The following is a 24,870-nucleotide window of genomic DNA, read 5'->3' on the forward strand; positions in this document are numbered from 1 at the left end:
TTAAGTCTTTTAAGTGTGTTATAATTTATTTTGTGGCTCAGGATATAGCCCAGGTCTACCTGGGTTAATGTTCCGTAGATGCTTGAGAAGAATGTGTAATCTGCCATTAGCCATTAATGGGTGGAATGATATGTGTGTGTGTATGTGTGAACTAGCTGTATACAGTCAAATTTTTTTAAGGAGCTCAAGAGGAGGAAAAATACTAATCTTTGAACTTACTCTTAAATTTAATTCTTTTGATTTGAATGTTCTTCAGTTTGTCTGCTGGATTTGAGTTTCCTCCTCTAATGTCACTTCTCAGTCTGAAGAACTCCCCTTAGTATTTCTTATAAGGCGGTTTTTGCAAAGAATTCTCTCAGTTTCTGTTTATCTAGGAATATATTTATTTCGTTTTCTGTTTTGAAGGATAGTCTTGTTGAATATATGATTCTTGCTTGATATTTTTGTTTTGTTTCTCTCATTGCACATTTCATTGCACCTTCTTCTGACTCAGTTATTTATGCTAGAAGTCAGTAGTTAATTGTATTTTTTCCCTGTAGCAAAATGAGTTATTTTTCTGCTTTTAAGATTTTATTTATCTTTGGCTTTCTATAGTTTAACCATGATGTGTATCTAGGTGTGGTTCTCTCTCTTTTTTTTTTTTTTTAATTTTTCAAATGGTATTTAAAAAGATTTAGGTAGAGATCTCTTGATATTTATTGTGTTTCAGGTTTATTGAGCTTCTTGGATCTTTAGATTCCTGTTTTTCATGAAATTCGGCTACTTTTCAGCCATTGTTTTCTTCAGATATTTTTTTCTGTCTACATTTTTCTTTTTTCCTTGTAGGACACACATTAAGTGTTGGTCTTCTAAGTGTCTCATAGGTTTCTGAGACTTCGTTGATTTTCCTTCAGTCTTTTTTCTCTCTGTTCTTCAGATTGTTGACTACTGTTGATCTTTTTGTGGAGTTTAATTTTTTCTTCTGCCATCTCAGATTTACTAGTGAGTCCATCTGATATACTTTAGCTTTGGATATGGTATTTTTCAACTCTAGAATTTGCATTTTTTTTATAGTTTCTATTTATTGATATTTCCTATTTGTGGAATAATTTTCACCAGATTTTCCTTTAATTCTTTTAAATGTATTTATGATAGCTACTTTGAAGTCTTTAGGCTTCTCAGGTGGCTCAGATGGTAAAGAATCCACCTGCAGTGTGGGAGACCTGGGTTTGATCCCTGGGTTGGGAAGATCCCCTGGAGGAGGGCATGGCAACCCACCTCAGTATTTTTGCCTGGAGAATCCCCATGGACAGAGGAACCTGGCAGGCGATAGTCCATGGGGTTGCAAAGAGTTGGACATGACTGAGCGACTAAGCACAAATTCCAACATCTTGACCTACCCAGAGTTTGTCTCTACTGACAGCTTTTTAAAAAAAATCTTAAGTGTGGGTCCCACTTTACTCTTTGTTTGCTTGCCTTACTTTTTTTTTTTTTGAAAACTAGACAGATAATGTAGGAATTTTGGATTGGGCTTTTAAAAAAAAAAAAAAAAACAACTTTATTTTTTTTTAATTTATTTATTTTAATTGGAGGCTAATAACTTTACAGTATTGTAGTGGTTTTTGCCATACACTGACATGAATCAGCCATGGATGTACATGTGTTCCCCATCCTGAACCCCCCTCCCACCTCCCTCCCCATCCCATCCCTCGGGGTCATCCCAGTGCACCAGCCTTGAGCACCCTGTCTCATGCATTGAACCTGGACTGGCGCTCTGTTTCACATATTCTAATATACATGTTTTATTGTGTGATCTGTTTACTAACCAAAATGTATGATTGAGAGAATGTAAACACAAATGAGAATATACATGTTTTAATGCTGTTCTCTCAAATCATCCCACCCTCACCTTCTCCTACAGAGTCCAAAAGATTGTTCTATACATCTGTGTCTTCTTAAAACCAACTTTAAATTTAACCTAATCTGTGGAATACATCATTGGCCATGCTTGTTGGGCTGTTATTATATTTGTTTAGTTATTTTTTGTTTGTTTTTCTGTCTGTATCTTTTAAGCCAGACTTCCTAGGGGTTACCCTGTAATTGTGTAACTTGGTGGTCAGGCAGTGATTGGGCAGAGGTTGCATTCAAATACCTCAAACCTAAAGATGACTTCAGCCATCTTCTGGTGGGTGTGTATGAATTGGCGAGCACAAATTTAAGGCAATAGCCAAGTGGACCTTAGTTTTTATTTTGTACCTGGCCCTTTTGGGCATATTCATGTCTTGGGTCTATGCATTCATGTCTCTGCGTGCTCATAGTTTCCTCCTCAGCCGGAGATGTGTAGAGTCCATCGAGCACTTCTGTGGCTCTCTGATTTCAAGATCTTCCCATTAAATTTTTGGCCAGTCTGCCTTTGCCTTCACCTGAGACATTTTTCTTCCTCCTCCTAATAGAGTTACTGGTTTTCCCCATTCATTTTTACTGTGTTTTTTCCTTTTATTGTTGGTGTTGGTATTTAGCGTGACTTTTCATCTTTCACTCCAAATCACGTCAACCCCTCTAGCAAGAGTTGCTGAATTTCAAAACTGTTGAAAGTTCTTATGTAGACTAGGTTAGTGTTGGGAATCTACTGACTCCCACTGCTTTACCTGAGGGTCTGGTAGTTTTCCATGAATAAATACTTCTCAATTTGTTGTTTTATCTTTTGGTAATTTCCAAATCCCTGAAATAGTTTTTGGCAATTTGTCCAGTTTTATTCTTATTTTTGGAGAAGAGGATTTGCTGACTTCAGTGTTCTGCATTAACTGGAAGTCCCAAATTCTTTTTTTTTTTTTTAATAATTTTATTTATTCATTTATTTTTGGCTGTGGGGGTCTTGTTGCTGTACGGGACTTTTCTCTATGGCTGTGGTGACCAGGGGCTACTCTTCATTGCAGTGTGCAGGCAGAGCACAGGCTCTAGGGTGTGTGGACTTCACTAGTTGTGGAACGTGGGCTCTGGAGCGCAGGCTCAGTAGTCACGGCGCGTGGGCTTGGTTGTTCCACAGGATGGGGAATCTGCCTGGACCAGGGATCGAACCCCTGTCTCCTCCATTGGATGGTGGATTCTTTATCACTGAGCCACCAGAGAAGCCCCCCAAGTTCTTTTTATTCTGTCTTCAAAATATGCCTTGAATCCATCTTTTTTTCTCCATCTTCCCTGCTGCTATTTTATTCTCAACATTTTAATGTATCATCATCTCCTTCTGGACCTGAGTAATCTTATAACCAGTTTTTGCTGCTTCTGTTCCTTTTACAGTTCACTCTTTAAATAATTTTTTGAGTTTGCAAATGTTCTAGATTTACAGGAGAGTTTTAAAATAGTTAAGAGGGTTCTTGTACTTTGTATCCAGTTTCCCTAGTGTTAGCATCTTATGTATACATCTGTCCCAAGTAAGGGAGCAATATTGATTGTTTTTGTTGTTTACTTGCTAAGTTGCATCTGATTCTTTGCAACTCCATGGTCTGTAGCCTGCCAGGCTCCTCTTTCCATGGGATTTCCCAGGCAAGAACACTGGAGTGGGTTGCCATTTCCTTCTCCAAGCATTATTGATACATCATTATTAATCTCATACTTCATTAAGATTTCATTGTCCTTTCTCCATTGCAGGATCTCATCGAGGATACAACATTGCATTTGGTTTTTGTAATGCTTTAATTCCTCTGGATTGTGGCAGTTTCTCAAACATTCCTTGTTTTTAATGACCTTGACAGTTTTGAAGAATATTGATCAGGTGTTTCATTGACTGTCTCTCATATTTCATTTTGATTAATGTTTTCTTATGTTACTTAGTTTTTGAGTTCTTGGAGGAAGATCACAAAGATAAAGTGCTATTTTCATCACATTTTATAACATCGTATTAAAGGCTGAGTATGACATGACCGAATAAATGGACACGAACTTGGGCAAACTCCAGGAGATGATGAGGGACAGGGAAGCGTGGTGTGCTCCACGGGGTTGTGAAGAGTCAGGCACAGCTTGGTGACTGAACCACAGCATAAACATGAATTCAGCACTGTAGTGTTGGTATTGGTCACTGAGCGGAGGCAGTATTTATTGTATTTCTGCTCCGTAAAGTTACTCCTCCCCTCTTTTACAGATGAAAACACACTAAGGATTCTTTTTTGTTTGCTTTTTTGCTCAACATATGTTTTTAACTTTAAGCATTTTTTGCTCAATAGGAATTAATACCCATGTTTTATAACATGTATATGTAGTAAAGCAAATGAACAAACTAACATTCAGTGTTTGAATTTATAATGTATCCTGTCTATGCCTGATACACATTTTGGCTATTTACTGAGCAGCCAATGTGACATTTAAGAACAGATGAAAAAACAGAAACAAAACCCAACCAACCAAACAGAAAAAAACCCTCAAATCAAATTATGTCGTATCTTTGCTTAAAACCATTATCGACCTACTGTTGTATTACATAGGATATCTAGATTCCTTTATGACCTTCCTTGGTTGTAGTTCTGGCTTACATTTTCAGTTTATTTATTGTCACTCCCTCTTTGCTTTGTAAAACGCTGATCACACAGTTCTTGCTGTAGTTCCTGGGACATGCTGAGCTTTTTGGGCATTTGCGTGTGCTTTTTTTCGGCCTTGAGAGTTTTCCCACTGAGTCTTCTTAAGATTAATACCTTCTCAGTTTTAGAGGTTTTACATGTTTTCTCATTCACTGAGTTCATTTTCTTCATTGGCACTTTGTAGTCACATGTTTGTCTTCCTCATTAAAGTGTAAGCCCCAAGAGTACAGCAGTATATGTGGCGCATAGTGAGTAGACACTTAATAAAATGTTTTTTGTTTGTTTTTTAAGAAACTAGTGAATAGTAGTCCTCAAAAAGTGTTTGAAATGGAGAAATTTACAGTGTTAGTAGATCATTGGAAATACACAGTAAATTCCTACATTGAAAAAGTAAATGATTGCATTTGAAGGAAAGGACAGTGTAGGATCATTAGGTTTTAGAGTTGAGTCTTGTCGGCATTTTGCAAGAAATAAGGTTTTGGGGGGGTTTTCTTGGTATTTTTATAAATTGTGGTGGTGGTTTAGTTGCTAAGTCATGCCTGACTCTTGCAACCCCATGAACTGTGTAGCCTGCCAGGCTCCTTAGTCCATGGGATTTCCCAGGCAAGAATACTGGAGCAGGTTGTTTAAAATTGTGGTAAAATACAAATAACTTAAATTTACCATCCTCACTATTTTTTTAAACTGTATAGCACAGTGACATTAAATATACTAGCATTCTTATGTAACATTGCTAGTATATTTCACTGTCACCACCATCCATTTCTAGAACTCTTTGATCTTGCAGAACTGAAACTCTAGATTCATTAGACAAGACTCCTCCTTTTCCTCTGACCCTAGCTCCTGACAACTTTCTTTCTACTTTCTGTCTGTGTGAATTTGACTTAAATAAGTAGAATCATACACTATATTTTTGTTGACTGGCTTATTTCATTTAGTAAAATGTCCTTAAAATTTATCCCTGTTGTAGCGTATGTAAAGATCTAATTCCTTTTTAAGGCTGACTAATTCTCCATTATATATATGCTTCCCTGATAGCTCAGTTGGTAAAGAATCCATCTGCAATGCAGGAGACTCCAGTTAGATTCCTGGGTCGGGAATATCTGCTGGAGAAGGGATAGGCTACCCACTCCGGTATTCTGGGGCTTCCCTGGTGGCTCAGATGGTAAAGAATCTGCCTGCACTGTGGGAAACCTGTGTTTGATCCCTGAGTTGGGAAGATCCCCTGGAGGAGGGCATGGCAACCCACTCGAGTATTCTTGCCTGGAGAATCCCCACGGACAGAGGAGCCTGGTGGGCTACAGTCCGTGGGGTTGCAAATAGTCAGACACGACTGAGCGACTAAGCACAGCACAGAATGGTAACTTAGTTTTTAATTTCTGAGGACCCACCATACTCTTTTCCATAGTGACTGCACATTCCTACCAACAGTATACAGGAGTTCCAAATTTTCCACATTTTGCCAACATTTATTTTCATTTTTCTTAACTGTAGCCATTGTATGGGTGTGAGATGATACTTCATTGTTTTGATTTGTGTTTGTTTCCCTAATGATTAGTGATATTCTTTGGAGAATGAGTCCTTTGTCCATTTTTTAGTCTTGTTTTTTTGTTGAATTGTAAGAGTAACTGATAAATTTGGACATTAACCTCTTATCAGATAAATGATTTGCAATATTTTCTCCCATTCCATGGATTATCTTTTCACCCTGCTGATTGTGTCCTTTGATGCACAGAAGTTTAAAATTTTTAAAGTTTTATTGAGGTGTAACTGATAAAATAACTGCACATTTTTAATGTATAGAGGTTTTGAGTTTGGACATAAATGAACACTCGTGATGCTGTCGCCACAATTGGAGTAATAGAAACGCGCAGTGCCTCCCCAAATTCCTTGTGTCCCTTTCCCTGCTTTCTTTTTTTGGTGGTGGGAAAGGAGTAAGTCAAGGCTATATATTGTCATCCTGCTTATTTAACTTAAATGCAGAGTACATCATGCAAAATACTGGGCTGGATGAATCACAGACTGGAATCAAGATTGCAGGGAGAAATATCAACAACCTCAGATATGCAGATGATATCACTCTTATGGCAGAAAACAAAGAGGAGCTAAAGAGCCTCTTGATGGGGGTGAAAGAGGAGAGTGAAAAAACTGGCTTAGAATTCAGCATTCAAAAGACAGAAATCATGACATCTGGTCTCATTACTTCATGGCAAACAGATAGGGGAAAAGTGGAAACAGTGACAGATTTTGTTTTATTTTCTTGGAGTCCAAAATCACTGCAGATGGTAACTGCAGCCATGAAATTAAAAGATGCTTTCTCCTTGAAAGAAAAGCTATGACAAAACTATGCAGCATATTAAAAAGCAGAGACATCACTTTGCTGACAAAAGTCCATATAGTCAAAGCAATGGTTTTTCCAGTAGTCATGTGTGGATGTGAGTTAGACCAAAAAGAAGGCTGAGTGCCAAAGAATTGATGCTTTCGAACTGTGGTGCTGAAGAAGACTCTTGAAAGATCAAACCAGTCAATTCTTAAAGGAAGTCAGTCTTAAATATTCATTGAAAGGACTGCTGCTGAAGCTGAAGCTCCAATACTTTGGCCACCTGATGAGAAGATCTAACTCATCGGAAAAGACCCTGATGCTGGAAAATATTGAGCCCAAGAGAGAAGGGGGCGGCAGAGGATGAGATGGTTAGATCGCATCGCTGACTCAATGGACATGAGTTTGAGCAAGCTCCAGAAGATAGCTGAAGGACAGGGAAGCCTGGTGTGCTGCAGTTTATGGGGTCACAAAGAGTTGGATATGACTTACCAACTGAATAACAACAAGAATACTTCCCATGACATCTACCTTCTTAACAAAATTTGAAGTGCCCAATACCATATTAATAACTTTAGGCAATATGTTTTACAGAGGATCTCTAGAACTTAAATCATCAGCATAAACGAAATTTTACATACATTGAATAAAAATGCCCCATTTTTGCTACCTGACAACCCCCCCAACCCAACAGCCACAGTTTTATTCTCTGTTTCTATAAATTTGACTATTTTAGATACCTCATGTAAGTGGAATCATGCATTATTTGCCTTTCTATACCTGAATTATTTCACTTAACATAATGTCCTCTGGGTTTATCCATGAGGTGTTTTAAATTTTGATTAACTCCAGTTTACCTATTTTTTTCTCTTGTTGACTAAGCTTTTGATGTCACATTCAAGAGATTGTTGCAAAAATGGTTTCCCTCTATACTTTGAAGAGTTCTGTAGTTTTAGCTTTTACATTTAGGTTTATGATCCATTTTAAGGTAATTTTTGTATCTGGTGTAAAATACCAGCTACTTTTTTTTTGCATGTGGATATCCAGTTTTCCCATCACCATATTATTAAAACACTATGCTTTCCCTCTTAAATAGTCTTGGCACTCTTGTCAAAAATTATTTGACCAAATATGCAAGGGTATAATCCTGGGCTCTGCTCCATTGGTCTTTATGCCAGTGCTGTGTTGTTATGGTTACTGTAACTTTGTAGTGAGTTTTAAAATCAGAAAGTGTGAGTCCTCTAGTTTTGTTTCTTTTCAGGAGTGTTTTGATTATTTGGGATCCCTTGAGATTTCGTATGAACTTTTGGATGGATTTTTCTGTTTCTGCAAAAAATGTCATTGGGATTTTGATAGGGTTTACATCAAATCTATTGATCATTTTGTGTAGTATTGACATCTTAGTATTTTAAGTCTTCTAATTAATGGACATGGGATAAGTTTCATTTATTTGTATCGTTTTAATTTATTTCAGCAGCATTCTGTAGTTTTCATTGTATAAGTCTTTTAGTACCTTGGTTAATTCATAAGTACTTTATTCTTTTTGATGCTATTGTAAATGGTATTTTTGTAGTTTGATTTTCTGATTGTTCATAGTGTGTAGAAATTTAATTGGTTTTTGTGTGTTGATTTGTAACAGTACGCACAGTGTTGTTGACTGTGTTAGCTTCAGCACCATGTCTTTAGGCATTTCTGTATTTGAGATTATGTCACCTTCAGATAGAGATAATTTTGCTTCTTTGATGCTGATTTGGAAGTCTGTTTGTTTCCATTCCTGTTGCTCCTACTAGAACTCCCAACACTGTGCTGAGTAAGAGTGGCCAAGTGGACGTCAGAGTCTTGTCCCTGGTCTGGACAGGAAAGGCGTAGGGGGAAGCCTTCAGTGGTTTGCCCTGAGTGTGATGTCAGGTATGCTGCTGCTGCTGCTGCTGCTAAGTCGCTTCAGTCGTGTCCAACTTTGTGCGACCCCATAGACAGCAGCCCACCAGGCTCTGCCGTCCCTGGGATTCTCCAGGCAAGAACACTGGAGTGGGTTGCCATTTCCTTTTCCAATGCATGAAAGTGAAAAGTGAAAGTGAAGTCGCTCAGTCGTGTCTGACCCTCAGTGACCCCATGGACTGCAGCCTTCCAGGCTACTCCATCCATGGGATTTTCCAGGCACGAGTACTGGAGTGGGGTGCCATTGCCTTCTCCAGATGTCAGGTATAGGCTCTTCTTATATGACCTTCATTATGCTCAGGGAATTTCCTTCTGTTGCTAGTTTCCTGAGTGTTTCATCATGAAAGAATATTAAATTTTGTTAAATGGTTTTTATGCTTTAATGGAGAGGACTGTTTTTTCCCCTTTCTTCCCTTAATGTGATTTATTACGTTGATTTTTTTCATGTGTTGAATCATCCTTATCTTTTAATAAACAATCCCATTTGATTGTGATGCATAATCCTTTTGATATGCTGCTTAGTTTTGTTTCCTAGTATTTTGTTAAAGATTTTTGCATCAGTATTCATAAGAGATAATTGGTCTGTAGTTTTCCTGTAATGACTTTGTCTGGCTTTGGTATCAGGCTAATGTTGGCCTCATCCAATGAGTTAGTAGATTTTCCTTCCTCTTCAGTTTTTTGGAAGAATTTCTTCTAATGTAGAATATTACCAGTGAAACCGTCTGGACCTAGACTTTTCTTTTTAGGAGGTTTCTGTTTATTCATTTGGGTTTTTTGTTGTTGTTTGTTTGTTTGTTTAGCTGTGCCACGTGGCATATGGGATCTTGGTTTCCCAACCAGAGATTGAACCTGTGTACCTCCTGCAGAGGAAGTGTGGTGTCCTAACCACTGGACTGCTAAGGAATTCTCTGATTATTTTTACTTCTGTAATGTTTCCTCTTTCATTTTTGATCTTAGTTTGACTCTTTTCTCTCTTCTTAGTCTAGCTAAAATTTTGCCCATTTTGTTGATCTTTTTGAAGAATCAACTCTTGGTTTTATTGATTTTTCTTTTATTATTTATCTCTTTATTTTGCTTCTCTCTGCTCTAATCTTTATTATTTCTTTTCTTCTGCTAGCTTTGGGTTTAGTTTGTTCCTTTTCTGGTTCCTTAAGATGTAAAGTTAGGTTGCTGATTTGAAATCTTCTTTTTTAACATGTACATTTACAGATATAAATTTCTCTCTTACCACTGCTTTCACTTCATAATTGCTATACATTTTTCTTTTAGCACTGCTTTTACATATGGTAGTGTGTGTTTCCATACTGCTGTCTCCATTCATCCCACCCTCTCCTTCCCAACCCTCACCCCATGTCCATAAGTCTGTTCTTTATGTCTGCATCTCCTCTGCTGCCAAACAGATAGAATCATTAGTACCATCTTTCTAGATTCCATATATGTGGATTAATATATGATACTTGTTTTTCTCTTCTGACATACTTCATTCTGGATAATAGTCTCCAGGTTCATCCACCTCAGTAGAACTAACTCAAGTGCATTCCTTTTTTATGGCTGAGTAATATTCCATTGTGTATATGTACCACAGCTTCTTAATCCATTCATCTGTTGATGGACATCTAGGTTGCTTCTACGTCCTAGCTACTGTAGATAGTACTGCAGTGAACACTGGGGTAAATGTATCTTTTTCAGTTACGGTTTTCTCAGGGTATATGCCCAATAGTGGGATTTTGGGGTCATATGGTAGTTTCATTCCTGGTTTTTTAAGGACTGTCCATAGTTGTCCATAGTGGCTGTATTGATTTACATTCCTTCCAAGAGTGGAAGACGGTTCCCCTTTCTTCACATGTTCTCCAGCATTTATTGTTTGTAAATTTTTTGATGATGGCCATTCTGACCAGTGTGAGGTGATATCTCATTGTAGTTTTCATTATTGCATTTGTCTAATAATAAGCAATGTTGGGCATCTTTTCATGTGTTTATTAGCCATCTGCATGTTTTCGTTGGAGAAATGTCTGTTTAGGTCTTTTGCCCACTTTTTGATTGGATTGTTTGTTTTTCTGGTTTTGACTTGTATGAGCTGCTTGAATATTTTGGAAATAATCCTTTGTCAGTTGTTTGATTTGCTATTGTTTTCTCCCATTCTGAGGGTTGTCTTTTCACCTTGTTTTTAGTTTCCTTTGCTGTGAAAAAGCTTTTAAGTTTAATTAGGCCCCACTTGTTTATTTTTGTTTTTATTTCATTACTCTAGGAGGTGGGTCATAGAGGATCTTGCTGTGCCTATGTTTCCCTGTAAGAGTTTTATACTTTCTGGTCTTAAATTTAGGTCTTTAATCCACTTTGAATTTATCTTTGTATACGGTGTAAGGAAGTGTTCTAATTTCATTCTTTTACATGTAGCTTTCCGGTTTTCCCAGCACCACTTATTGAAGAGGCTGTCTTTTTCCAGTGTATATTCTTTCCTCCTTTGTCAAAGATAAGGTGCCCATAGGTGTGTGGGTTTATGTCTGGGCTTTCTGTCTTGTTCCATTGGTCTATATGTCTTTTTTTGTGCTGGTACCATATAGTTTTGACTGCTGTAGCTTTGTAGTACAGTCTGAAGTCAGGAAACGTCCAGATCCATTCTTCTTTCTCAAGATTTCTTTGGCTGTTTGGGGTCTTTTGTGTTTCCATACGAATTATGGAATTTTTTGCTCTAGTTCTGTGGAAAATGCCATTGGTTATTTGATGAGGACTGCATTGCATCTGTGGAGTGCATTTGGTAGTGTAGTCATTTTCACAGCTTTGATTCTCCCACCCCAGGAACATGGACGCTCTCCATCTGTTTCTGTGACCTTGATTCCCTTCATCAGCGTCTTACAGTTTTCTGTGTGCAGCTCTTTGTCTCCTTGGGTAGGTTTATTCCTAGGCATTTTATACTTTATGTTGCAGTGGCATAATGGGCTTGATTCCTTAATTTCTCTTTCTGATATCTCATTGTTCATGTATAGGAATGCAAGTGATTTCTGTGTATTGATTTTTGTATCCTGCAACTTTACTAAATTCACCAATTAGCTCTACTAATTTTCTGATAGTATCTTTAGGGTTTTCTGTGTATAGTATTGTGTTGTTTGCAAACAAGAGTTTTACCTCCTTTCCAATCTGGCTTCCTTTTATTTCTTTTTCTTCTCTGATTGCCTTAGCTAGGACTTCCAAAACTGTGCTGAATAATAGTGGCATGAGTAGGCACCCTTTTCTTATTCCTGATCATAGATCTCTTTTAACTTACAATTTATTCATATCAGGATACAGTCTGCTAATCATTATTCATTTCTTATAAATGTGAAAGTCATTAAAATCTTGTTAGAATGGTTTGATGTATTTAGATTGAGTACCACTTTTGACTGTCATTTTTACGTGAAGACAGAGATACATAACATTTGGTTTGATCTCAATTCATACTTTACTTGGGGATGGGGGAAATGCACTTACTCTAAGTTATTAATGGTTGGAGGACAGTAGGGCAGATACTGTCACACAGTGGGCTGTTTCTTAACCTGTATTTTAATGACATCTCTCTGTTAAAATCCATAATACTACAGCAGTGTCTTTTTCTCTTTTCTTTATTGGTCCATGGGCTTTTTGAGTGTGGAGTACAAAACTGTCCTGCTAATGTCTTACTCATTTTCTTAGTATCTGAGCATTTGTGTAGACCTCCCCACTCCCGCAAACCCATTCTTTTAGAGTTAGTTTTTTGATCTTTGCAAGATAACTCCTGTCTTCTCTTATTCTTCACCTCCCACTTTTTAAAATGTTCTCTTTTATTCTGAAATACCCAGCACCTTCTATGAGCCATGCAGTATTCTGTGCATCAGAGGTGCAGTGATCAATGATACCAACAGAGTCTCTGTTCTTAAGGCTACCGTGTGCCAGTGGGGATGGAGGTGCAATAAATAAGTAAATTGACTAAAAGAATTTTTATGTGATGATGTGTTTTATCAAGAAGCAAAAATAGGATGATGTAAAAAAATAAATAATTGGGTGAGTGAGGGAAATGTTTTCTATTAGATGGTCAGTAGACCTTAGCAGCCACTTAAAGACTTGGGGGGAAAGACCCTTAAATGTAGCAAAAGTGAGTCAGGAGGCCCTAAGTTGGCTGTTGTGAATTGAACAAAGTCTAATTGGTTATGCACAATTTATTGTGTTATTTTAGGTAAATAAATATATAGCAGTCAGTGAAGTTAAGTGAATATCAGCTGCTTTCATATAATCTATTGGCTTATAGTGAAAGTAAACCTTAGACCAAATCCTTCCAAATGCAGTAGACTTTAATTTTGCCATCATTTATTAGCAAGCAAGTTCAAAAATAGTAAGTGCCATCTGCTTTGTAAACATGTGAACTCCTCAGCTTCCTTATCTTTAAGGTACTTCAGCCATACCTTGTGTGAAAGATTCAGTTGATTTACAGATGTAACAAAATTGTAGACGCAGGAGTTGGTTAATCTTATTGGTGGCATTAAATAACCAGACTCCTCAAAATGAATGACTGGCCTTGACACTGTCTTTAAGAAGATAGGCTTTTATAGAAATAAACCACGTACCTACAGTCAGTTAATCTAACAAAGGAGGCAAGAATATACAGTGGGAAAAAGTTAGTCTCTTCAGCAAGTGTGGTGTTGGGAACACTGGACAGCCACATGTACATGAGTGAAGTTAGAACACACCTTCACACCATAGACAAAAATAAACTCAAAACGGCTTAGAGACTTAAATATGATACACGATACTGCAAAACTCCTAGAAGAGAACACAAGCAAAACATTCTCTGATGTAAATTGTGCCATTGTTTTCTTCGGTCAGTCTCCCAAGACAATAGATGTAAAAGCAAAATTAAGCAAATGGGACCTAATCAAACTTAAAAGCTTTTGCATAACAAAAGAAACAAAAAGCAAAATGGAAAGACAACCTACGGACTGGGAGAAAATATTTTCAAATGATGCGACCAACCAAGGCTTAATTCCCAAAATATGCAGTCAGCTGTACAGCCCCATAACAGAAAAACAACCCAATCAAAAAATGGGCAGAAGACCTAAATACACATTTCTCCAAAGAAGACATCCAGATGACCAGTAGACGCATGAAGACATGTTCAACATTGCCAGTTACTAGAGAGATGGAAATCAGAACAATGAGGTACCACCTCACACCAATCATAATGTCCACCTTTAAAAAGTCTACAGATAATAAATGCTGGAGAGAATGTAGAGAAAAGGGAATGTAAATTGGCACAGCAACTATGGAAAACAGTATGGAGTTTCCTTAAAAAACTAAAACTAGAGTTGCCATATGATCCAGCAGTCCCACTCCTGGGCATATATTGGGAGAAAACTCTTAATTTGAAAAGATAGATGCACCCCAGTGTTCATAGCAGCACATTTACAATAGCCAGGACATGGAAGCAACTTAAATGTCCATTGACAGATGTAAGGATAAAGAAAATGTGAGATATATATGTGTATATATATGTATACACACACGAATACTCAATTCAGTTCAGTCGCTCAGTTGTGTCCGACTCTGTGACCCCATGAATTGCAGCACGCCAGGCCTCCCTGTCCATCACCAACTCCCGGAGTTCACCCAAACTCATGTTCATTGAGTCGGTGATGCCATCCAGCCATCTCATCCTCTGTCGTCCCCTTCTCCTCCTGCCCCCAATCCCTCCCCAAATCAGGGCCTTTTCCAATGAGTCAGTTCTTCACATGAAGTGGCCAAAGTATTGGAGTTTCAGCCTCAGCATCAGTCCATCCAATGAATACCCAGAACTGGTCTCCTTTAGGATGGACTGGTTGGATCTCCTTGCAGTCCAGGGGACTTGCAAGAGTCTTCTCCAACTTCTCCACAGTTCAGAAGCATCAATTCTTCGGCGCTCAGCCTTCTTCACAGTCCAACTCTCACATCCATACATGACCACTGGAAAAACCACAGCCTTGACTAGACGGACCTTTGTTGGCAAAGTAATGTCTCTGCTTTTTAATATGCTATCTAGGTTGGTCATATTACTCAGCCTTAAAAAAAGAATAAAGTAATGCCATTTGCAGCAACAAGAATAGACCTATAGATTATCATACTAAGTAAAGTCAGTCATATACAGAAACAAAAATATCGTATGATATTACTTACATGTGTAATCTAAAATATGACACAGATGAATCTGCTTACAAAACAGAAACAGACTCACAGATATAGAAAAATAGAAAGCAAGCTTGTTTACCAAAGGGTGGGAGAGGGATAAATTAGGAATTTGGAATTAACTGTTAGAAGCTTCTGTGTTTAAAATTAAAGTTGTAGCGCCAGTACTTTGACCACCTGATGTGAAGAGCCAACTCATTGGAAAAGGCCCTGATGCTGGGAAAGATAGAAGACAAAAGAGGAGGGTGACAGAGGATAACATCATTATCTCGGTGGACATGAATTTGAGCAACCTCTGGGAGATAGTGAAGGACAGGTAAGCCTGATGTGCTGCAGCCCATGGGGTTGCAAAGAGTCAGACACAACTTAACAGCAACAGCAATGTAAAAAATAGATAAAAAGCAAGGTGTAGTAGTACAGGGAATTCCAGTTGAGCTATTTCAACTCCTAAAAGATTTGTGAAAGTCCTAAAAGATGCTGTGAAAGTGCTATACTCAATATGTCAGCAAATCTGGAAAACTCAGCAGTGGCCACAGGACTGGAAAAGGCCAGTTTTCATTCCAATCCCAGAGAAAAGCAATGCCAGAGAAGGTTCACACTACCATACAATTGCACTCATGTCACACACTAGCAAAATAATGCTCAAAATTCTTCAAGCCAGGCTTCAGCAGTACGTGAACCGTGAACTTCCAGATGTTCAAACTGGATTTAGAAAAGGCATAGAAACCAGAGATCAAATTGCCAACATCTGCTGGATCATTGAAAAAGCAAGAGAGTTCCAGAAAAACATGTACTTTTGCTTTATTGACTACGCCAAAGTCTTTGACAGTGGATCACAACAAACTGCGGAAAATTCTTCAAGGGATAGGAATACCAGACCACCTGCCCTTCCTCCTGAGAAATCTGTATGCAGGTCAAGAAGCAACAGTTAGGACATGTTGGACATGGAACAGCAGACTGGTTCCAAACAGGAAAAGGAGTACGTCAAGGCTGTATATTGTCACCCTGCTTATTTAACTTATATGCAGAGTATTTCATGAAAAATGCTGGGCTGATGAAGCACAAGCTGGAATCAGGATTGCTGGGAGAAATATCAATAACCTCAGATACACAGATGACACCACTCTTATGGCAGAAAGCAAAGAAGAACTAAAGAGCCTCTTGATAAAGTGAAGGAAGAAAGTGAAAAAGTTGGGTTAAAGTTCAACACTCAGAAAACTAAGATCCTGTCATCTGGTCCCATCACTTCATGGCAAATAGGTGGGGAAACAATGGAAACAGTGATAGACTTTATTTTTTTGGTCTCCAAAATCACTGCAGATGACGACTGCAGCCATGAAATTAAAAGACGCTCCTTGGAAGAAAAGCTATGACCAACCTAGACAGCATATTAAAAAGCAGAGACATACTTTGCCAACAAAGGTCCGTTTAGTCAAAGCTATGGTTTTTCCAGTAGTTATGTATGGATGTGAGAGTTGGACTATAAAGAAAGCTGAGTGCTGAAGAATCGATGCTTTTGAACTGTGATGTTGGAGAAGACTGTTGAAGAGTCCCTTGGACTACAAGGAGATCTAATCAGTCCATCCTGAAGGAAATTAGTCCTGTATATTCATTGGAAAGACTGATGCTGAAACTGAAACTCCGATACTTTGGCCACCTGATGAGAAGAACTGACTCATTTGAAAAGACCCTGATGCTGGGAGGGATTGGGGGCAGGAGGAGAAGGGGACGACAGAGGATGAGATGGTTGGATGGCATCACCGATTCGATGGACATGAGTTTGGGTAAACTCCGGGAGTTGGTGATGGACAGGGAAGCCTGGCATGCTGTGGTTCATGGGGTCACAAAGAGTTGAACGCGACTGAACTGAATTTATAGTATAGGGAACTATATTCAGTGTCCTGTAATAAACCATAATGAGAAAGAATATGAAAAAGAATATGTGTATAAATGTATAACGGAATCACTTTGCTGTACACCAGAAACTAACACAATGTAGTAAATCAACTGTACTTCAATAAGAAAAAATTTTTTTTAATTAAACAATAAAGAATATAGGCTTTTATATTTTGTTCATGCAGAGTAGCAGAGTGTTTCTCTGGTGTTTTAGGCAGTCCATATATTTGAATTCCCACCAGTTTTGTGGATTAAAAACTCATTACTAATATGTCTTTTATGCCAGTTAATAATCACTAGAACACACATGCACATTTTTATCATAGCATAAAAATAGGAGGATAGCAGAGACAGTAGTAACTGGAATGTAGACTTTCTGAAGAAATAATTCCTATACATATTCCAATTTCATCATTTGACCTGATAATGGCCTATATAGCAGTTTCTCTCTGGTGCAGGATCCAGTCTAGGTTTAGGAATGATCAAGTTGCTGTGTCTCTTTACTCTCCTTGAATCTGCAACATTTTCATAGCCTTTCTTTGACTTTTATTTGATTGACATTTTGAGGAATGCCTTCTCCGTTTTTGTTTAAATGCAATGTTTCTCATTTTGTCTGAATTTTCTTTAATTATATTTAGGTTATACAGTCTCAGAAAGCTGCTTAGTTTATGCTGTTTCCTTCTCAGAGTATTAAACCTTGAGACACAGAATGTCCATCTGTCTTTTATATGTGATGCTAATCTTAATCACCTCATTAAGGAGTTGCCCAAATTCTCCGCTGTATACTTACTGACTACATTAGATTTGTTAGAGTGAAGATACCATAAACAAAGTGTAAAGCTAAGACATAGACCGTAGACCATAATGAACATATCCAACAGAGTTCTTGTATTTAAAATTTTTAAATGTGCAAAAGGCTTGTTAAATAGCCACTTTACAAAAGAGGATATCAGAATGGCCAGTAAACCAATGAAAATGGTTTTCAACATCATTAATCACCAGATAAGTGTAAATTAAAACTATAGTGATAAATACATTACACAGCCACCAGAATGACTGCTAGGGTTGGTGAGGATGTGGAAGAACTGGAACTCTCTTCCATTACTGATGAGAGTATCTGTGTTTAACACAGTCGCTTTGAAGAAATGTTCCTCCATAAGTGCTGAAGGTAATTATATGCATGTCTTGGAGATTTAGCAGTTCCCTCCTTGGATATATATCCAACAGAAATATGTGTGTATGTTTACTGAAAGGCATGTTCAAGAGGTTCATAGAGCTTTTATTTGTAATAGCCAGTAACTGGAGACAGCCTTCATGTCCACCAGTAGTAGAATGGGTGAATTAGTCGAGGTATAAGCTTATAATGGAATATTGCACAGTGATGAAAGTGAATAAAATACTTGTACAGAGTATGTTGAAGAATTCCAGAGACATAAGATATCAAGTGAAAATAGATACAGGCAGTTCCATGGTGGTCCAGTGGTTAGGGCTTCACGGGCTTTCACTGCCAAGGGCATGGGTTCAGCCCCTGGTCGGTGAGCTAAAATCCTGTAAATTGTGTAGCACAACCAAAAACAAAAAATAAAAAAGAAAAATACAAAGAATATGTCTTGTATGTTTCAATTAGCATGAAATGTTAAAAGGCAAAACTAATCTATGGCAGTAAATGTCAAGATGAAGGTTCCCTTATGGGGTAATGGTGGCTGACAGGGGACAGGTACAAGGGAGTCTTCATGGGTCCTGGGAATGTCTATATTTTTATCTGTTGTGGTTATTTGGGTGAATGCATACGTAAAATGTATATTAAAAATGTGTGCCCTTTAGGTAAGTTCTGCAGGGTGGTAGGTAAAAAATGATGTTTATACCTCTGTTCCCTTCTAAGAGTTTTATACATTTAGCTTTTCCATTTTGTGTTTGATCCATGTTGAATTAATTTTTGTATAATGTGTGAGGTAGGAGTCTAACTTCTTGTTTTGGCGTGTGGATATCTAGTTGTCCAGTACCATTTATTGATGATTATTATTTCCCCATTCTCTTGGCACTCATTTAACTATGGATGTTGGAGTTTATTTCTGAACTCTCCCTTCTGTTTCACCAGTCTCCCTCCTTATTTCTGTACTCCCACTGCTTTGATTGCCATAACTTTGTAGTAATTTTTAAAATCAAGAGCGTGTGAGTCCTCCAACTTTATTTTTCTTTTTCACTATTGTTTTGGCTCTTCAGGGTCTCTTTTAGTTCCATATGCATTTAAATATCACTTTTTTCATTGCTGTAAAGAAAGGTCATTGGAATTTTGATAGAGATTACATTGAATTTGTAGGTGACTTTGAGAGTTTTACCATCTTAAAAACATTTCTTCCAATCCTTGAACATGGAATGTCTTTCCAGATACTTAGGTCTGTTGTAATGTTTTTCAGAAGCGTTTTATAGTTTTCAGTGTACAAGACTTGTTGTTGTTAAATATATTCCTAAGAATTATATTATTTTGATGGTAATATAAGTGGAATTTATTTGTAAATTTTAGTTCTATATTATTCATGGCTTGTGTGTAGAAATACAACTGATTTTTTAAAATTATTTTTTATTGAAGGATAATTGCTTTACAGAATTTTGTTGCTTTCTGTCAGACCTCAACTTGAATCAGACATAGGTTTACAACTGGTAATTTTAAATGTTGATCTTGTATCCTGCAACTGTGCTGACCTCTTTCATTAACCCTAATACTGTTTTTGTGAACTTAGATTTTCTGTATACAAGGTTGTCGTCTGCAAATAGGTATAGTTTTGCTTCTTATTGAGTCTGAATTCCTTTTATCAAATATTTCATTTTCTTGCCTCATTTTCTGACTAGGACTCTAGTACAATATTAAATAAGACTGGCAAGACTAGAATCCTTGTCTCTGATCTTAGGAGGCACATATCCAGTTTTTTATCATAAAATATGTTAGCTGCAGATTTTTCATGGTTGCCCTGATCAGCTGCAGGAAGCTCCCTTCTCTTCCTTATCTTCTGAGTAGGCAGTTGGATTTTGGCACTTGCATTTTCTTTGTCTATTGAGGTGATTATGTATCTTTCTTTTATCTGTATTTTATTACATTGATGTTGTATGCTGAATCCACCTTGCTTTTGTGGGTTATATCCTATATGTTTCTGGTGTAGAATCCCTCTTTTTAATGTTCTGGATTAGATTTGTTAGTGTTTTGTTAGTATTTTTCTATATTCACAAAGTTATCAATCTGTAGTTTTCTCAAAATATCTTTGATTTGATTATCAGAGTAATCCTGGGTAATAAAATATTAATAATTGGTGGTAATTCTTCCTTAAATGCTTGAGCCATCTATCTGGGTTAGGACTTTTTATTTGTGAAAAGCTTTAAAATTTCTGATTCAGTCACTTTATTTCCTCCACGTGGTCTTATTCACTGATGTACAATTATTCATAGTGTTCGCTTTTCCTTTTTGTTTCTGTAAGGTTGGTAGTAATTCTCCTTTAATTCCTGAGTTTAGATATTTGAATCCTCCTCCTTTCTTTTTCTTGGTTAATCTTGCTAAAAATTTGTCAGTTTTTTTGATCTTTTCATGTAACCAACTTTTTGTTTCATTGATTTAAAAAATTTGTGAGTTTATTTTCTGGTTTGTTTCCATTTCTAATCCTTATTGTTTCTTTCCTTCTACTTGCTTTGGACTTAACATGCTCTTACATCTTTTAAGGTAGAAGTTTAGGTTACTGATTTGAGATCTTTCTTATTTTTTAATATAAACATTAACAGTTATAAATTTGTCTCTGATTTTTTGGGGAAGGGGCATGCTGTGTGGCTTGTGGGATCTTGCTTCGCTGACCAGGGATTGAACTCAACATTGAGAGAGTTGAGTCCTAACCACTGGACTACCAGCAAATTCCCAGCAGTTACAAGTTTACCTCTAAATTATACTTTAGATGCAGCTGATACTTTTCAGTATGTTTTAAAATTTTCATTCATTTCAAAGCATTTTCTAATTTTGCATGTTACTTCTTTTTTGTCTTATTAGTTCTTTAGGAGTGTGTTTAATTTTCATGTTTGTAAATCCCCCAGATTTCCTTCTGTTAACAGTTTCTCATTTCATTGTTGTCAGGGAACATACATTGTGTATCTTTTTTCTTTTATTTCTATTCAATTATATTTTTATTCTCTTGACCAAAAGGAGGAAAAATCTGTTTGGCTTTATGGTTTGCCTTTTATGCATATGGTTGTCTAAAGTTCTATATTCAAAGTTATAAATTTCTACAGTTAGGAAAGGCTTGATAACATTTTGTTTTAATAGATATTTTATAAATATTTATGATTATGATTTACCTGTAGTTTTTGTTGTTGTCATTCCTGCACATTCATTTCCTTATTTTTTGTCTTTTGAGCTTTTTCTTTTATACTGAAGTACTCTTGCCTAGAAAATCCCATGGATGGAAGAGCCTGGTAGGCTGCAGTCCATGGGGTCTCTAGGAGTCAGACACGACTGAGCGACTTCACTTTCCCTTTTCACTTTCATGCATTGGAGAAGGAAATGGCAACCCACTCCAGTGTTCTTGCCTGGAGAATCCCAGGGATGGGGGAGCCTGGTGGGCTGCCGTCAATGGGGTTGCACAGAGTGAACCCGACTTCAGTTGGGTCCGACCGACTGAAGCAACTTAGCAGCAGCAGCAGCATAGCCAATGAGGGCCTCCCTGGTGGCTCAGACAGTAAAGAATCTTCCTGCAATGCAGGAGACCTGAGTTGATCCGTGGGTTGGGAAGATCCCTTGGAGAAGGGAATGGTTACTCACTGCAGTATTCTTGGCTGGAGAATTCCATAAACAGAGGAGACTGGTGGGCAATAGCCCTTAGGGTCACAAAGAGTTGGACAAGACTAAGCGACTGACGGAGAAGGCAGTGGCAACCCACTCCAGTACTCTTGCCTAGAAAATGGACGGAGGAAATGAAAATGCTTCTCCTGCCATGGACGGAGGAGCCTGGTAGGCTGCAGTCCATGGGGCTGCTAAGAGTCAAACACGACTGAGCGACTTCACTTTCACTTTACACTTTCATGCGTTGGAGGAGGAAATGGCAACCCACTCCAGCGTTCTTGCCTGGAGAATCCCAGGGACGGCGGGGCCTGGTGGGCTGCTGTCTATGGGGTCGCATAGAGTTGGACATGACTGAAGCGACTTAGCAGCAAGCGACTGACACATTCACTCACTACTATAGCTGATTAACACTTTATAAGTTTCAGGTGGACAGCAAAGGGACTCACCTATACATGTACCATTCTCCCCCAAACTCCTCTCCCATCCAGGCTGCCACATAACATGGGGCAGATTTCCTTGTGCTACATTTGGACCTGGTTGGTTATCCATTTTAAATACAGCAGTGTGTACATGTCGATCCAAAACTCCCTAACTATTCCTTCCCCGAATTTTTCACCTCTGGCAACCATAAGTTTGTTCTCCAAGACTGTGAGTCTATTTCTGTTTTGTAAATAAGTTCATTTGTATCGTTTCTTTTTAGATTCTGCATATAAGGGATGTCATATGATATTTCACCTTCTCTGTCTGACTTCACTCATTATGACAATATGTGGGTCCATCCATGTTTCTGCAAATGGCATTATTTCATTCTTTTCAATGATTGAGTGATATTCCATTGTATATATGAACCACATCTTCTGTATCCATTCCACTGTTGGTGGACATTTAGGTTGCTTCTGAGTCTTGGCTATTGTAAACAGTGCTGCAGTGAACATTGGGATGCATGTATCCTTTCAGACCATGCTTTTCTCTGGGGTATATGCCAAGAATATTTCTTAAATCTATTTATACTTACTGAGATAAGTTTTATTGCCTAACATGTGATCTGTCCTGGAAAATGTTCTACATGCATTTGAGAAAAATGTGTATTTTGCTCTTTTGGGGTTGAGTGTACTATAGATATGCTCTATATCTAAATAGAATTATTTTATCTATATAGCATATTATAGCATTACTTAAATCTTTAGTTTCTCATTGATATTTCTGTGTACTTGTTTATCCTTTATTGAAAATGAGGCATTGAAATCTCCAACTGTCCTACTTTAATTATTTCATATCTTTTTTCATGTATTTTGAGAGTCTGTTGTTACATGCATACATGTTTACAATTATGTATCTTGTTGATAAGTTGGCCATTTTTTCACTGTAGATATCCTTCGTTGCCATTAATAACCATTTTGAAATATATTCCATTTTTCTGCTAATAGTATAGCCTTTTGGCTACTGTTTGCATGGTATTTTTTAGTCTTTTAATCTATTTTGTGTTTGAATCTAAAATGTGTCTGCTGTAGATAGTATGTAGTTGTCAAGTTTTTTAACCTAGTCTGCTCATTTCTGCCTTTGTTTGTTCTGCTTACATATATATATATATATATATATATATATATATATATAAAATTATGCAAAAGGGAAGATTACTTCTGCCATTTTTGCCAGGTGTGTTCTGTGTGTTTTATATCTTTCTTTGTTCCTCATTCCTTCATTAGTGCCTTCTTTTTGTTAAATAGATATTTTCTAGTGTGCTTTTTAATTCTCTTGTTTCTTTTGCCATTTAAATAAATGTGCACTTCAGTGGTTGACCTGGGGATTAAAATCAACATCTCAACCTACAGCAATATAGTTTGAGTTAATACCACTTAATTATAGTGGCATACAAAACTTTCCTTCTGACTCCATCCCTTGTCTGTCTTTTGTGCTGTTGTCGTTATATAAACTACATCTACATAATACACACCGAACAGCATGCTTATAATTATTGATTATGCGGTTTCTTTAAACTTGTCTATTAATTTCCTCCTGCTGCTTGTGTAAAAAAGAGTTACAGTAGACCTTGCTCCTTATCCTTGAAATAACTGCTTATGAGGCCTGCTCGTTGCTGGCATCTGAAAACTTGGATTTCAGGAGGGTTCCCACCTGCCTAACTGACACGAATGGCTTACTGTGCCTAAACTGCTTGTACAAACAATGTAGTTCATGCTGAAGGGAATCTGGAATTTTGATACAGATCTAGTTAGTCTGACATTTGGGCTTCTTCAGGGTCGGTTTCTGTTGATTGCTTTTTCTCTGTGTATGGACCAATGTCTTTGTTTTTTTTTTTTTCCTTGAAAACTGGACATTTAAAATATTTTAATGTACCACCTCTGGAAATCCGGTTCTTCTCCCTCCCCTGTATTTCTTTTGTTGTTATAGTTTGTTTGTTTAATGACATTTCAGAACTCATTTTTTAAAGTCTGTATTCTGTTGTATGTGGTCCCTGAAGACTGCTCCTAGTTTAGTTGTCAGCTCGTGATTAGACACATTTCCTTAAGTACTTGGAACCTTTAAGTCTCACAGTCTTTCAAGGGGTGTGTGTGTGTGTGTGTGTGTGTGTGTGTGTCCGGCATTTACAGTTCGGCCTCGTGCTTCACTTAATGCTGCACAAAGCCTCAAAGTTAGCCAGAGGTGAAAGGCCTTTCTTGACTGTGCAACAGCCTTGGGCGTTTGCATAACGTCTAGATTTCTAGGAATCTGTAGGAGATTTTCAGAGTTCCCTACTGACATCTCATTCTTCAGCTTTTCTAGAAAATTTTTTTCTTAATGTATTGCCTGCCCCAACTATTTTTTCCCCAACCTCTGACAGTTGAGATACGTAACAGTTGTCCTTGATTGATTTTCAGTAAATACCCCAAGCTCTTCGCGTTGGAAAAGCTTTAAGTCAGGTTAAATAAAGGCAGCCTTTCAAATGGGGGTCTATCAGCAAACCATTAGATAGGTCAAATATAATAATTTTGGGGGAATTCATTCTGCCTTCAGTGGCTGCCGGGCTGCTCATTTTCATGGGGACTTTGGGCTTGTTGGGGCTTTTTGTTTTTGGGCCACATTCTAGCATGTGGAATCTTAGTTCCCAGTTGTATGTATGTGCTCAGTTGTATCTAACTCTTTGTGACCCCACGGACTGTAGCCTGCCAGGCTTCTCTGTTTAT

At 37.6% G+C, this 24,870-nt stretch overlaps 1 protein-coding gene across 1 annotated transcript in view; it reads left to right on the forward strand.

Moving 5' to 3' along the window:
- The window catches only part of MAP3K2 (mitogen-activated protein kinase kinase kinase 2), a 92,728-nt gene that overhangs the window by 23,727 nt on the left and 44,131 nt on the right, over positions 1-24,870 (forward strand). The window lies entirely within an intron of this gene.

The sequence above is a fragment of the Bos indicus x Bos taurus genome, chromosome 2 (assembly GCF_003369695.1).
Source record: "Bos indicus x Bos taurus breed Angus x Brahman F1 hybrid chromosome 2, Bos_hybrid_MaternalHap_v2.0, whole genome shotgun sequence".
Taxonomy (NCBI): domain Eukaryota; kingdom Metazoa; phylum Chordata; class Mammalia; order Artiodactyla; family Bovidae; genus Bos; species Bos indicus x Bos taurus.